The sequence below is a fragment of the Rhinopithecus bieti genome, unplaced genomic scaffold (genome assembly GCF_001698545.2).
Source record: "Rhinopithecus bieti isolate Rb0 unplaced genomic scaffold, ASM169854v2 scaffold_31787, whole genome shotgun sequence".
NCBI lineage: Eukaryota > Metazoa > Chordata > Mammalia > Primates > Cercopithecidae > Rhinopithecus > Rhinopithecus bieti.
Window position 1 is genome coordinate 5987080 of NW_016814655.1, and position 16702 is coordinate 6003781.

Here is a 16702-nt window from a genome sequence, read left to right on the forward strand (position 1 = left end):
AGCAGGGAAATTGCCTCTGAGAGGAGTCAGCAGGCTCTGTTGGGGGACGATTAAGGACCAGCTTTAGAGAGGACGCTGTGTGCTGGGCATCAGGAGCAGTCTGGGCTGGTTGAGGACTGGAAGCAGAGCTTGGTTTGATGAGCAGACGGGCAGGCCCTGCTGGGGGTGCAGGGTGGCTTCCTGAGGCTGCTTCGCAGGCAGGGAGACTTGGCGGGGGCGTGGGGGCGTGGAAGGAGATTCAGGCAGCCCAGGCATGAGGAGGAGCGGGCACAGAGTCAGAAGGAGACTGTACTGGAGGGGGAGCGAGGAGCCTGGAGAGGCCCCGTGCTGGGAGTTGGGTGGTGATGCGTGAGGGCAGCTCCGGCTCCAGAGGGGGAATCCCACCTTGAGTGTGCTGGGTGGGCGACATGCCTGTTGGTGACTTGCAGAGTTGCGGAGCCCGCCTTTGCCTGGTCTCTATCATAGGATCCTAGCAGCCTGGAGTAGGCCCCCCAACTCAAGCTCACACCCCTGACATGTAAGTCAGGGGGTCTTCCCATCACTGATCATGTTGGGAAAGGAATCAGAAGCCCACAGGACCTGGAGGGCCCTTTCACAGCTCAGCACCAACCCGAGAGATGGCCAATCAAAAGCCCAGAAGCCTTCTGGAGGGGCGAGCCTCTCCCCCGAGAACGTTTACTCCCAGGGACACATGGCTGCCAAGAGCCACAGTGGGCCTGGGTAGACAGGAGAGGCACTGGGGAAAGCCTGAGCCCCCGGGTGTGAAGGCTACTTTTGGTCCCTCTCTGGACTCGTCCCTCAGTGTCTGCTGCTGTCCCCAGCAAGAGTTGGAGTCAGCAGAAGTCCAAAGACGCGTGTCTGGGTCCAAATGTGGAAGTTGCTTCTCTCCTTTTGCCCCAGCCTGCTCCAGGCCCAAGGAACAGGACCTCCAGGGCCAGGGGTGGAGGGAACCAGTGTGCAGCAGGCCATAGAGTAGCTCACCCAAGTTCTTTTCCTACACAGAGGGAAGTCCCAGAACTGCAGGGAGGGATACTGCTTGCTTCTTTGTCTGAAATCAGGGTCTGACCTCCATTCTTGACATCCCTCCCCATCTGCCTTAACTCCTTCCCCCAGGAGACTCAGAATTCAGAGACTGCCTTGAAACCATGCAGACTCCTGGTCCCACCTCCTGGCCAGGGCAACACAAAGTCGTGGGATAAAGAGGGAGCATGCCCCACCTCCAGCAACCCATCTGGGTGACCCTTTGGCTGCCCAGTCTGACACAGAAGCCTAGGAGAAGACCCACTGAGGCAGAGGAGCTGATGGAGGGATTTCTGAGTCTTGAGAAAGGCTTCCCAGTTTGGGGGTGAAATGAGGTTCTCTGAGTCCAAGTAAGCAAGGAATGTGAGTATTGGGGGTTCCAAGGCACTTTAGCACTGAACCTGGTTCTTGAGCAGGTTTTCAGCCCAGTCTCCCATCCTGCCAGACAGGGAGACTCCATTGCAGGGCCCTGGTGGGAACTCGGGTTCTGTCCAGCAACTGAGCACCCCACACACCTACCACCCAGTCACCACCTGGCCTGGAGTAGGTGGAGAGAGACCCCACAAGCCTGCTCCCTGCTCTAGCCCAGTTCTTCATCACTCTGTCCCTGAGCCAGGGTTGTCCTTGGACAGGCCACATGTGGCAGGCAGAATAATGGTCCACTGAAGACGTCCATGTCTTAATCCCTGGAACCTGTGAATATGTCACCTTAGTTGGCTGGAGGGACTCTGTAGATGTGATGAAGCTTAAGCATTTTGAGATGAGGTGATTATGCTGGGGAATCCTGTGGGCCCAATGTAAACATGAGTTCTTAAGAGCAACAGTCATGGCCGGGCGCAGTGGCTCACGCCTGTAATCCCAATACCTTGAGAGGCCAAGGCGGGCTGATCACTTGAGCCCTGGAGTTTGAGGCCAGCCTGGCCAACATGGCAAAGCCCCATCTCTACAAAAAAAAAATACAAAAGTTAGTGAGGCGAGGCCAGACGTGGTGGTGCCTATAATCCCAGCTACTTGGGAGGCAGAGGTTGCAGAGGTTCCAGTGAGCTGAGATGACACCACTGCACTCCAGCCTGAGCTATAACAAAGTGAGACCCTGTCTCAAAAAAAAAAGAAAAAGAAAAAGAAAAAAAAGCTACAATCAAAGAGAGACTTGATGAGGAAAGGTCAGAGAGATGCAAAGTTTCTGGCTTTGAAGATGGGGAAAGATCTCCAGCAGAGTGTGAGCAGCCTCTAGGAGTCAGAGAAGGCAGGGAACAGCTTCTACTCTAGAGCCTCCGGAAGGATGGCAGCCCTGCTGATGCCTGGCCTTATCTCAGGGAGGCCTGTTGGATTTTGAGCTGGTGGAACTGTGAGATAATGACTTTGTTGTTTAAGCCAGTAAGTTGGTGTCATTTGTTAATGTGACTGCAGATACCCGATAGACTGAGTGTGTGTTGGGCTCTCCCTGTACAAAGGCAGAGGGACAGCAAGTGGGAGCAAGCTCTGCTGTGAGGTAGAGGGCGTCCTCTGAAGTGTGTGGGGAAAGGGGAGCCTCACATGAGCCCAGGGCCGCCACATATTCAGTCCGAGCCTTCCTAATTTCAGTTTCTTCCTGACGCTTTGTGCAAGATGCAAGTCCCCCTGGCTGCTCTGCCCCACCCTACCGAGCTCGGAGCTTCATCTTTTCCCAGGGCCTGGGGTGGCGACCTCAGTCTTGACCTTAGACCTACACTAAAAGGAGCAAGACAGGTCCTGTCCTTTCCTCCTGGGTTCCAGCTGCTCACAGGGCAGGTGTGGGCACCAGGAAAGGGGAACAAGACAGGCCCCGGCTTTTCCTCCTGGGTTCTGGCTGCTCACAAGGCAGGTGTGGCCATGGGCCAGGGGCTTCCCAGGCAGCACCTGGAGTGGGCACGACAAGGTGGGCAAGTCCAGCTATGTCCCGTCCTACAGTTCCAAGGGCTGGGAAAGGCAAACCCAGGCCCATTGTCTTGCTTCTCCAGGAGAATCATGGAATTACTCTCCCTTTAAATGGAACAGGATGCCTCTTGCCAGGATGGAGGACTGGCTTGGAGAAGACTTGGGCACCCCAAACAGGGGCGCCCCTTTCCAGGCCCTCCCCTGTTATCTGAGGGAGCGGCCTCCCAGGCAAGTTACAGATTTTGGGGCACCTGCTGCTGGGCTTACAGGCCTTGATGGGCTCAGCCGCAGGCGCCTTTGGCCCTATGTCTGCTCTGCCCTTAGTTTTCCAGAACCCTTGAGCCACTGGGCAGTACTGCTTCTGAGCTCTGGAACTGGGGAGTCCTCAGGGATGAAGTCCCCAACTGGCCTGAGGCTCTGGGCCAGGTCTCAGCCTCATCATCCTACTGGGGTGTCTCGGCAAGACCTGGTCCCCACACTGCAGGGAACGTCCCTGAAGAAGGCCCCAGGCCTGGAGATGAAGAGAGGTCCCAGGGGCTGAGGGGCAATGGGTAGGGCCCCGAGGTTGCCCCTGGAGGGCAGTACAGACGCCAGGGAAGGCAGGCCACTGCCCGTTGCTTGAGTGGAGCCTCTTAGCAACGCTGTGGAGCCTCTTAGCAATGGTGGCACCTTTGCCCTGCTGGACTCAGCCTGGCCCTGATGGAGCAGGCCCGAATGGTCAGCCAGAGCCAGAACACAGCGCACCCCCCGACCCCTTGCTCCGGTTCCTCAGCCGGTTGTTTGTGTGGTGTAGTGCCCATGCATATGTGTGTTCATGTTCACTGGAAGGGGCAATGGTGTGCCTAACACACATTCGGACCTGTGTCTGCTGCTGCTATGTCATTTTTGTCTCTGCGCTCAACCCTGGGCATGTGTCCGCGTGGCCCTGTCTGTTTAGGTCTCGGTGGAGGCCCTGTGTTGTTAAGGGCTCAGGCAGGGCCTTGGGTAGAAGGAGGTGGGAGTCCCTGGAAGTCCCCAGTGGTGCTGGAGTCCCTACTGCAGGTGGAGCCCTGGCTGGGCCCTGGACCCTGTGTCCTCGTGTCCATGGAGGAGGCCGCAGGGTGGGCCGCCTGCGTCAGCCTTGAGCGGCCATCAATAGCGTGTGGTTAATTAATTTGATGGGAACAGCAGGGACCGCCGTTTGCATTTAGTGAAGTTCCAGGAACTTCCAACCTCATCTTCATAATTGGCCTCATAAATTGTAAGAAAGAGAGAGATCAGCAAAGCGGGAGGGAGGAGGGGCTGCCCGTCCGTCCTTATTTAATTTTATTGCTGAAATTCATCTTTTTAGCCTCCTCCGCCGGAATCGGCTCTCCCTGCCGGATTTGCCTAATCATGATAAATTAATATTCATTTCCCCGCCTCTTACCCAGCTCCCACGCTTGGATGGAGTTGGGGAGGGTCTCCTTCCAGCCCCTCTGCTGGGCCTTGGTGGGAGCCTGGGGGAATGAGCTTGTGTGCGGAACTGAAAGTGACACCTGGGGAGGGTAGAAGGGGCCTGGGAGAAAGACGGGGAGTGAAGCAGATGGGGCTGAATGATTAGGACTCTCAGAGGGCCTAGGATGCTGAGGTCAATGCCCCCTGCCCAGCTAGGGCCAGGTGGGAGGGGCAGGAAGAGCCTGAGAAGGCCCTTTTGGAGATGCAGAAGCCGAGGTCAGGACTGACAAGATGGATCTGGGAGAGGAGCCTGGAAACCAGCTTGAATGGAGAGGTAGGAGAAGCGTTGTTGCCCACCCAACATGGACTTTGCCCCACCCCACCCCCAAGTAGATCCAGCCCACCTTGCCCTGTGCAGACTCCATAATGGACCCATCATGGTCTTTGGAGCCTCAGAGGCACTGTGGTCTCTGGCTACAGAAGCAGCCTCTCCACCTGCCCACAACTCAGCTCAGTGGGGGAGCTGGCCACCTTATGCTGGGCATCTTTGCTGTGCTGTGTGGCTGTCACCGATACTGCTGTCCCTAGCAAGGCCCTATGGGAGGTGGGGATGGGGGTGCTGCTGGAGGGCAATGCAGTCCTGCTCTTCCATGGTCAGTGGGGCCCCCCAGTCAAGGGATCTGAATTCCCCATCCCCTGTGTCACAATTAGTATTTGGGACCTGGGAGGAATTTTAGATGCCGTCCAACCCCCTTCCCCATTTATAAAAAAGGAAACTGAGGCCCAGCGATGGGATATGCCCTGGTTCAAGGTCTCTCAGAGGTCAGGAGGGCTGGATCCACCCCAGGCATGCTTCCACCCCACCCCGGAGGCTGAGTGTGGTGGGCAGGATTCAAAGGATCACCCCCAGTTATCTTTGCCTTTGGATTATCTCTCTTTTGAGTGTGGGTATGACTGTGATGAGGTGTCACTCATGTGGTCATGTCACATTATATGGCAAAAGGACCTAGTTTAATCACATGAAATCTTTAAAAGCAAAGAGCTTTCTCTGGCTGGTAGCAGAAGGGAAGTCAGGGAGATGTGAAGCATGAGAAGGGTCAGAGAGGGTCCTTAAAAAGCAGTCCCGGCTGACAGCCAGCAGGGAAACAGTCCTACAGCCACAAGGAACTGAATTCTACCAGCAACAAGAATGCATGTGGACGTAGCCTTTCCCAGAGCCACCAGCGAAGAGCCCAGGCTGGCAAGACCTGGATTTCAGCCTTGTGGGACCCTAAGCAGAGAACCAAGCTGAGCCTGCTCAGACTGCTGACCTACAGCACTGTGAGATCATAAGTGGGTGTTGGTTTAAGGGGCAGAGTTTGTGATAATCTGTTATGCAGCAGAGGAAACAGACTCACAGGGCCTAGGGGAAGGGAGTCTTAGGAAGCTCCTAGGAGGTGGGCAGGGGATGAAGTTGGGAGAGGGCTGGGTGCTCTATCCTAATGCCATCCCTCCGCTATACTCCCACATGGCAGTAACTGACTGGACCCGAAATCCTCACCATTCCCTACTGCTGTACCTGGGACCGAACCCTGTAAGCATTTGTATTTGTGACTCTTGCCCAGGTGGAGTCTGGGCCCCTGCGTGGTGAGCAGCAGTGAGCTTCCCTCTCACAGGAGTGGGTTCTTGACAAGAGGAGTTTCTGTGGCATTGGCTCAGGCAGAGCCTTCTAGGTTATGGGCACTCCAGACAGGCTGATCTGACGCCCTTTCAAACTAGAGTTCCCTTCCTCCTCCCAAACCAGAGTTTTTCAAATGTATGTATTCGTGGTGCCTGGATTGGTGCCAGTAAAAGATGTTTTGTTTTGTTTGTTTGTTTGTTTTTGAGACAGAGTTTCGCTCTTGTCCCCCAGGCTGGAGTGCAATGGCACGATCTCAGCTCACTGCAACCTCCATCTCCCGGGTTCAAGCGATTCTCCTGCCTCTGCCTCCTGAGTAACTGGGATTACAGGTGCATGCCACCTCTCCCAGCTAATTTTTGTATTTTAGTAGAGACAGGGTTTCACCATGTTGGTGAGGCTGGTCTCGAACTCCTGACCTCATGATCCACCCGCCTCAGCCTCCCAAAGTGTTAGGATTACAGGCGTGAGCCACTGCGACCAGCCAAAGATGTTTTTGATTGCTACTAGATAGAAGGCAACAGCTTCTATGGAGATTGGAGAAGACCGAGGCACATTTTGCAGATTATGAAAGGGGCCTCCAGTGAGGAGACCTGAGTTAGCTGTACCGTATTTCTGGTTTGTTTCAGCAGAATTTCACCATCATTTATTGACTCCTGAGCCTGGCCAGTCCACCCTTAACCCATTCTGCACATGGATTATATCATGTAGGCTTCCCAACAGCTCTCTGGTAGTTGTATTATCCCCATTTTGCAGATGAGGAAAGTGAGGTCCAGAGAGGTTCATTTACTAGTCCTAAGTCACACACCATATGAGGAACAGAGCTGGGTTTCAGCTCAGATTTGTGTGACCCGGGAAGCCCAGCTGGTTTCCCTGGCTCCTCTCTGGGAGTGGGTCGAGCTCAGATCTAACTGGGCTTTCTGTCCTAACCTCTTTCCCTCCTTCCCCCTTATCTGAAGCAAGGAGCCTGAGGGTTTTAGTCTGTGGAGGGTTCCCTTGCTGATGTTGAAGGATACAGCCCCCGGTCCTGAAACCTAGGGTTTAGAATCAGCAGTCGGCCGCTTGCCCTGAGGTGGGGTCTCCTGACCTCTCCACCTCCATTTGGGAATTAGTGGTGTCGGGGGCTCCAATGCCTGAGCACTCCTGAGCTCCAGCCCTGCTGGAGGCGGGTATCTTTGGGCTCTGTAGCTCAGAGACATCCCTACGTGCCCACCCTGTCCCCCATGGCCCCAGCGGGCCTGCACACACCTGACCCTTTCCCCTCAGCCCTTGGCCTCATGTCCCTGCACACACCGGGCCCGGCCCCACCTCCCACACATGCGTCACTTGTCCCCATGCCAACTCCACCACAGGGCCTGATGGGGGCCTCACCTGGCCTGAGACGTCCCCTTCCCACAGCTCCAGGCGTCTGCTGAGGAATCCTCCCTCATCATCCTGGCCTGGAACCCAGCATTGTGTGGAGCCCTTTGGGACCAGTTTGAGCAGAGCCTCCGGTCGAGCTACCCTCCCTACCTGCCAGCCAGACAGCACCTTGCAAGGGGATCACCTCCCGCCTGTTCCCCTTCCTCCTGAGCTGCCTAAAGGAGAGGGAGCCGAGGACCCTCGGGCGTGGCACCACAGGAGAACCCAGAGGCCACGCTCTTCCTTTTCCTGCCGGCAACAGTCCTGAGCGCCAGCTTCCCACCTCAGAGCCTTTGAGAACCAGAGTCCACCCACCTGAGGGCCTCCTTGACCCTCCCTTACCCGTGCCCATGGGAGCCGCAGGACCACCAAGCGGAGGGGCGGTCTGCAAGGAGATGGCCCCTCCCTACCTCCCTGCGAAGAATAAATTCGGGCTGCAGATGCCCCTCGGGCTCCGCAGGGAGGAGCCTCACTCTCCAGCTTCAGGCTCTGCCTTCCTGATCCTAACACTCTCTACCCTCTGGGAATAAACGGGCCTCTGGGATCTGAATGGGAGCGGCCGCCCAGAAACGGGGATGGCGGGATGGGGAGTGCTCCGTGGGGCGTCCTCAGAGACGTGTGCAGGGCCTGCCGGGCTGCGGGGCCGGGCTGGGGCCGGGCTGGGGCGGGGCTGGGGCGGGGCGGGTATTGGAGGCCACGGGCGCGCTTCCCGGAAGCCGCCAGCAGAGGGCGCGCGAGGACCGGCGAAGAGTTCCGGCCGCGCGGTAAGGCGCGGGTGGGGTGTAGTTAAGGGTGCGGTGGGTGCGGGGCAGGAGACCTGCGGCCGGGCTTCTCTCCGATCTCGGGCGTGGGAGTGGAGTGGGGTGGAGTGGGGTGGGGCGGAAGGGTCCCTACTGCGCTGCTGCAGCGCGAGCCCCCGCCCCGCTCTTCTCTGCAGGAGGCGGCCCGATGCCTGTGGGCCTGGCGTGCCCTTCGAGGGGGATAGAGCCTCCCCGTCACCCCGCTGGGAGCTGAGACCGCGGATCTGGGACTGGTGATTTTGGTGCTGAATCCGGTGGGACCCCCTTCCCCACACTCAACCCTGGTCAGGACTCAGTTTCCCCCTGGGTGTGTTCTATCCTTGATCCTGGATGTTCTAAACTGGGAGACCAGGTGGGGTGAGAACACCAAGTGGGCGGGAACCAGCACCTCCCCGGGTCCCCACCCCATCCCTCTTTCCCTGCCCACCTTGAACGCAGAGCCTGAGAGAAGAAAGAGATGGGGAGTGGAGAAAGGCGTGAGAGACGGAGGGAGGGGCTGCCTGGAGCAGCGTGGGGAAGTTGAGAAGGTTCACGGAGGAGGGCCGCGATGCGTGGAGACGAAGGCGGGCCCAGCTCCCCCGGGGAAGCTCTTCCGAGACTGTGGCTGTCTTCCGAGACTGTTGTTGTCTGTGCCTCCTCCCGGGCTGAGCTCTGGACTGCATCCCAGGGACCATCGCTCCGCCTGTAGCCCACCTCCAGCCGCTGTGATTTATGGCTGGGCCAGGCTGGTCGACCTTGGACGGATAACTAATGACGGGTCAATAACGCTACAGAAAAAGTGAACTAGTGAAGGGAGGAGGGATGAGGCCCATTAGCCGGCCCATCCCCTGCCTGCCGGATCTCCCCTCTCATCCTGGTGCCTTTCACTGTAGCCCCCTTGCTGAGGGCTTCCCAAGGGCCTCCTGACAGGTCTGAGAGGTGATGGTTAACACCGCTGCAATGGGGGTGGGGGTTGGGATAGAGGCGGGACCAGAACACATTGGAGAGACCCAAAATGGGTCACAGGAAGGTGAAGGAAACAGGTGGGGGTGGTGGGGGTTCCTGGGAACACACACCTTTTCCATTCTCATATTGGGAAGCCAGCGTTGATTGAGGCAGGAGGGAGCAGTCCCTGCCAGTGGAAGGCAGGGTACCCTTGCAGAGGAACCCTGGTGCCCTCCACCCCTGTCCACTGGGCTCCCTCCCCAGGCCCCTCTCTCTGGTGTCCTCTGCCTCCTTCCACCCCAAGCTACCTGAGGTCAGAGTGTTACTGTAATCTTTGGGGGCCACCTCATTTCTGTGCCTGCTTATATGTGGGTTGTACAAGGCACTGGCTGGGGTCTCAGTTCCTGTATCATCTGGTTTCTACTGGGAGTGGACCACAGCCACCTCCTCTCAGGAGTGCCAGTCTCCCTCCCCCTGTTTGAGGTCACCTGGGTCATCCCCTGGGCCCCTCATCCACTTTCAACACTGCTGGGAACCCAGAATTGGGGGTAGGGAAGCAGCCTTCTCAAAACCTGCCTCGATTTACTCTGCCTCGGTGTCAGCAGTCAGGTGCCAGTTTGAATGCCTTTCTGTCTGCCGTCCCCATTTTGCAGATGAAGAAGTTGAGAGTAGCCGCCAGCAGAGGGAGGGGCTGAGACTGGAATTCAGTCATAGCCTCTCCTCTATCCCAACCTCCCCGGGGTCCTGGGCTTCTCCCGCTCTCTGCTCCTCCTTAACTCCGGCCCAACTCTCCCTGCAAAGGAGACACCCAATGAGAGGGCCACTGAGGCAAGGGCATTCCACCCCCAGGTTAGACACAGGGTAACAGAAAAGTCTTGGAGGAAGTGTGGGGCCGTGACAGTGGGAAAGGGGAAGATATTCGGTCCTGCAGGTTCCCATCATGGTGGGGACAATGGAAGCCCTGTGAGTATGTATGTGGATTTGTATGTGCACATGTATTCATGAATACAGTTATTCATTCAACAAACAGGTACTGAGTGGCTACCATGTGTCAGGCCCTGAGAATGTAGGGGCAACTCTGGGAGCTTGCGAGTGCTGTATTCTAGCAAGGGGTGCGCACAGGATAGGTATGTCTGAGGCTCGTGGTGGGGTGCGGACTCACTGCAGAATAGAAGTGGACTTGGGCACTGACAGATGCGATGCAGCAATTCTCACTTTGCAGATGGAGACATGGAATCTTCCCCCGTCTCCTCAACCCCCATTCCACTTCCAGCCTCTTACGTACCCACCGTCCCAAACCAAACTCACCAGCTCCTCTCCCAAACCTACTCCTGCTGGCCTGTCTTACTAGTTCTGTCTGGAAACCTCAGGATCCAGGACGGGCAACATAATCTTCAAGGCCTGGTGCAAAATGAAAACACGGAGCTTCTTAATAAAAAAGTGGAATTTCAAGACAGAGACAGCAGAATGTACAATCAGGAATGGAGCTTGTGTAAGTGCAGGGCCCTGTTAAGTCAGCCTGCCTGGTGCCTCCCAGCTGCTTACTCTCCCCTTCATTGACTTCCTGATCCTCTCCTTTCCTTTCTATGTCTTAGGCTAGCCCAGGCCTCATATATCTCTCAGGTGGACCAGCTCCACCCTCCTGGATTGCCTCCTGGCTTCCAGCCTCCCAGTCCCAGTCTGTCTGAGAAGTCTCATTCCCACCACACTCACCCAGTGCCATTCACCTGGACTCCTGTCCTCTTAGACTTCTTGTCTTCAAACACTCCTTACATCTCCCGGTTTCCATACCTTTTGTTCAGAATTCAGTTCCTCTAAAAAAATTCTTCCTTTAGCCACCTCCTCCAGGAAGATTATCTCGATTTAAGAGTTGTAAATCTTCTATCTCAGACTATTTGGGTCAAAGCACATAGCAACTTTCTGCCTTCACTCATAGCCATTTGTCTGCCCCCTCCCATAAACTTAAGATTCTAGAAGACAGGGATGGTGTCTCATTATAACTGCCCCAGCACCTAACTGACAGGCACATGGTAGGGACTCAGTCAATACTTGTTGATGCAGCTGTGGGCGGGCACCTTTTACGTGTGTGGGTGTTCAGACACCCTGAATTTTGTGCACAGAGCAGTGTGTAGGGCTTGTGTTCATGTCCAAGCATTTCTGCTTATATGTGTACATATTTCCCTATCTACATGAGCAATCATGTTAGGCACATACATGTGTATGGACATAGTGGTTTCTGTAGGCATGTGTAAGAACTGAAGGTACACGGGTGTGTACAGCGGTGTGTGCATGGATTTACATTGGCGGGTGTATACCCATGTCTGATGGCAGATGTATTTGTGTGCATAACACAAAAGGATGTGTGCGTGGTCCCATGAGGTCACGGTTGTGCCTGGACAAGTGCTGCAGGTGCACCCTACAAGGACATAGGCGCCTGGCGCGTGTGCAGGCCATGTGTGTGCACAGCTGCATGTCCTGGCAGCAGGCAGGCCAGACGCCCGGTGAGCCCCCCTGCAGCCGCTGAGCGCAGGGCTTTGTTCCTCCGCCGAGGAGGGCCGCGTGGTTTCGCAGCTCCTAGGTCTGGGCGTCTTGGGCCCCACCGTGATTGGCGGCCCGGCGGCAGAGGCTGGGCTCCCTCCCGGGCGAGCGGAGCAGGATCGGCTCCCGTTACCGGCACGGGGTGGGGGTGGGGGGTGGGGCGCCAGGCCATCCATCTTCTGTTATTACAGCGTAATGGGGCTGCTCGGGCGCCCGCCCATTTGTCATCGGCCTCGTTCGCTGATAACGGGCATTTGTCATCACTTTCCTCTGCGCCAATGTCATCAGCGCGGCTGACAGCGGAAGGGGGGCGTGCATGAGCACAGGCGCGCGCACATGCACATGGGCCTGCTGGACAGATGCTAGCGCACACACACACATGCACGCGGAACCTGAGAGGCACGCCGATCCTGGGGGACACATGTCCCTATGCAGGAATCAAGGTTCCCTGGAGAGGACACACTCACAGCAGCCTCATCTGTCGAGAGGATATTCCCAGCTGGAGATCCTCTTCCCCAGTGGAAGAGCTGTATGATGTAGGGGAGGCAGGGGGGAGGATATTCCTGGTTAATGGCAGCTCGTGTGCAGGTGGCCCTCTGCCAGCTCCGTGTGCACACGTGTGACATCAGCCACCAACATTTACTGTGCTCCCCACAGGCTGTACAGGCCTGAATGTGACTGTGCGTTCCATTGGCAGCACAGGGAAGCCAAAGAGTCACAATCAAGCCGGGTGCGGTGGCTCACGCCTGTAATCCCAGCACTTTGGGAGGCCGAGGCAGGCAGATCACGAGGTCAGGAGTTTGAGACCAGCCTGGCCAACATAGTGAAACCCTGTCTCTACTAAAAATACAAAAAATTTAGCTGGGCATGGTGGTGTGCGCCTATAATCCCAGGTACTTGGGAGGCTGAGGCAGGAGAAACGCATGAACCTGGGAGGTGGAGGTTGCAGTGAACTGAGATTGCACCACTGCACTCCAGCCCAGGCGACAGGGTGAGACTCCGTATCAGAAAAAGAAAGTCACAATCAGGGCTCCCAGGATTCTCAGACACAAGGATGTTGGTGGAGTCTGCCTGGCTGGCTGTGGGGAGGTGATGAGGTGGGGGCATGATGGGTGCTGGGTGGTGGGATGACTGATCCCCACAATGCCTTCCTCCCAACCCTCCAGAGACAGTGTGGCGTGGGAGTCACTCTTCCACTCCTGGTCCCATTCAGGCTCTGAGCCTAGGCTGATCTGCAACAAGAGGGACTTAGGAAACACTCCAGAAAGAACTTCCTGCCTGGAAGGGGTGTGAGGCAGATTGGGGCAGGGTAACACTGGAAGTCCAGGGAAGCTTGGAAGGGAAGGAACCTCCCCAACTTGTCTGTGTCCTATGCCCTCTAGGCTGGGTCAGGGGCCAGCCCACTTGGGGCATGGATATGTCTTTCTGATCCACATTCACTTCAGGATCCCAGAGGGGACTCCATTAGTGCTTATTAGAGAGAGACACCCACCCCCACCTCTCTGGTTCCTGATTGTTTGGCACATATTATGTGTTCAGTAAATAGCTGTGGAATGAGTAAAGGATTGAAGACAGAGTGTATGGGGGAGATGGGAGGTCCTCCTAGTCCCTCCCAGAATGGCCACTAGCCACTGATGGCCAAGATCTCATCTCATACCCTCTCCCTAACTCCCCTTTTCACTCTTGCAGTCCCCCAAATTCCCCTTCTCCCCCAGCCCTTCCCTCCTGGGCTGAGGGGGAGGGCTGGGGGGAAGTTCCCCTGGCAGAGCAGGGCTCGCTTGTTCCTTGTAAATGAAGACCATAATTAACATTAAATTAAGGTAATACAAATGAAGGCAACATAGAGGCTGACAAGATGAGCGTTTGGGGAGGCAGTGGGGAGAAGTGATTCATATTTTTAATTTACTGTACGGATGGGCCGTGTGGCTGGGGAGCAGGCGGCTTGAGTGGAGGGGGTGTCGCCCCGCGATGTTTGCTGGGCTCCGAGTGAGCACACAATGACTATTAAACTCAACTGTCCATATAATGGGACAGACGCGACATGACGCCCACCGGAGCACCAGGAACCTGGCTGGCCAAGCTGTAAATCCTGCCCACACTGCACCCGCCTGCCCACCTGCCTGCCTAGCCAGTCTGGCCCAGGCCCAGAGCAGAACAGATGCAATCCCCAGGGAGCCTGAGAGGGATCTTGGACCTGGGGAATCGAGGGAGCCCAGAGGGTCTGGGTTCTGCCCCAGAGTTGGGGGACACAGCAAGGTCAGATCCTGAACGTGCTGGAGTGAGAGGGGCCCTGGCATCCCATCCTCAGCGCAGCGCCTTGGTGCCAGGATGGGGCTGGAGTTTTGGCTACCCCCCCAACATGGTCCATTCCAGGAATTGAACAGAAGACACTCTTTGTCCCATCCCAAAGAGGGGAATTAGTCATTGTTGTCACCATCATTATCATCACCGCTCACATTTGTCAAGCACCACCCCCAAGCACTTTTTTTTTTTGAGAGAGGATCTCACTCTGTCGCCCAGGCTGGAGTGCAGTGGCACGATCACAGCTCACTGCAGCCTCCACCTTCCTGGGCTCAGGTGATCCTCCCATCTCAGCCTCCTGAGTAGCCAGGACTACAGGCACAAGCCACCAGACCCAGCTAATTTTTGTATTTTTTGTAGAGACAGGTTCTTATTTTGTTGACCACGCTGGTCTGGAACTCCTGGGCTCAAGCAGTCTGTCTGCCTTGGCCTCCAACATGCTGGGATTGCAAGGCATGAGCCACCGCGCCCAGCCCCCCTCACCCCCCAGCACTTCTAATCCATTCACCTCTCCTGGTGTCCCCGTGGCCATCCTACGAAGATATTATCCCTGTTTTACACATGTATAAACTGAAGCTGAGAGATGGGGAGTAACTTGATCACAAAGCTTCTAAGTGTCCACTGCCTTATGTTGAAAGAGTAAACCTCAGAGCCTGGGGCAGCCCCTGGATCTGATCAACTCCGTGCAAGGAACGGAGGCCAGTATCCTAGGCAGCCCTCATCCATGGGACCCTGAGGCCTTAGACTCGGGGCTCTCCAGGGACTTGGGGTGTGTGTGTCCACATCCACCCTCACTCCAGTCAGAAGAAAGGTGCCACCAACTCCCAGCCAGGCAAGGAGGGATTCCTGCTTACTCACTCTGCAAATGGGGCTGAAAGATGCTCGTTCCTGGGATGAGACGCAAGTGTAATTTAGGTTTTGATATTATGAAAGTCTCGCTGCTCTAAAACAGCGGGGCACTCGGTGCCTCATTAATAAAGGATAAACTCGGAGTCTATTTACAAGGCGCTTTTTGGGGTTATTTACTCTCCAATATACATATGTAATGTTGCGCATACTTACCGCTAGGTACAACTCTTCCTTCCAGCCTGGGCTTCCATCCTGGGGAGGGGGTCCCTACGGGGTGGAGAGGGTCGCTGGGGAAGAGCGGGGATGCTGAAAGGCCATCCCCGGGAGTAGGGCAGCTCCGTGGGAAATGACAGGCCCCACGGAGGGATGGGAGTCACAGAATTGTAAAGCTGAAAGTAGAAAGGGCAGAGGGCACACCCCATCTGCCTCCCCTCCTGCTGGCTACCCTTCCTGAAGCCACTTGTGCTTGCCTGCCCTGCTGTCTCTAAGGCCAGTACCTTAAAGATAAGGTACTACAACGACCACATATCCATAAACATTGACACAAAAGAGATGCAGTCCACGGGCTCCACGCCCGTGCTGGCATTCAAAGGTGTCTCTCCAACACCCTTCCCCCTGTGCCCCTTCCCCCTGTGCCAGGCTGGAACTCCTGGACTCAAGCGATCCGCCCTCCCGGGCCTCCCAACATGCTGGGATTGCAAGCATGAGCCACCGCTCCCAGTCCCCTGATGAGTTTGTTGTTGTTGTTGTTGTTGTTGTTGTTGTTTTTGAGAGAGAGTATCTCACTCTGTTGCCCAGGCTGGAGTGCAGTGGCACGATCTCGGCTCACTGAAACCTCCGACTCCTGGGTTCAAGAGATTCTCTTGCCTCAGCCTCCCAGGTAGCCGGGATTACAGGTACATGCCACCACGCCTGGCTAATTTTTTTTGTATTTTTAGTAGAGACAGGGTTTCACCATGTTGGCTAGGCTGGTCTTGAACTCCTGACCTCAGGTAATCTGTGCTCTCAAAGTGTTGGGATTACAGGCATGAGCCACTGTGCCCAGCCCCCTGAGCACTTCTAATCCATTCACCTCTCCCAGTGTACTCACGACCATCCTAGGAAGAAGATATCATCCCTATATTCCCATGGCGGCCTCCCTCACCAGGGCCCTGCCCTGAGCAGATCATGCCCACACTGGGAAGAGCTTCCTCAGCTTCTGAAATGAGTCCCCCCACCCAATTCCTATCAACAAGTATGTCCTGTGCAACTACTGTGCACCCAATCCTATGCCACCCTTGTCACAGCCCTGCCACCCCCTCCTCCCATTCTGTGCCCAACAAAGCTTGGAGTTGTTGAGGTCTTTTTCACACCAAGGTGTGAGGTCCCTCTCCCAGCTCCTTGTGGCCGCAGCTGCCCCGCACTCCCCTTCCCTTGTGGCTCCCACCTTGGCCTGCTGTGTTCACTTGGCATGTAGTGTTGCAGTGAAAATCCAGGCAGCCATCTCTTGCGGTGGGGTTCTGTTCTCACTCCCCTTTTATAAATGAGGGAACACTTAGAGGTTAGGGGACACACCCAGGTCATACAGCCAGGAGCATGCCACTGGGGGCTTTAACCCAGATTAGGGTTCTCATCTCCACAAGCCTCCTGGAGGCTCCTGTGCCTCCATGTCCTGTCCCGGCCCCCCTGCTCACCATGGGCCCCAACCAGCCCGTGATCTCCAAACAGGAGCATGGATTTCCTCTCACTGATGGACCCATTCGCTCTCGGAGTCACCAAACATCCACCACCTGCAGCTTGGGGCCTGGGCATACGGCCTGGGTGCGTGTAGGTGTGTGGGGGAAGGGAAGCCTCGCCTTGGTCAGAGACCCCAGTTCATTCACAGGGAGCTTGGAGTTAAGGCTGCACACTCACCCTCCAG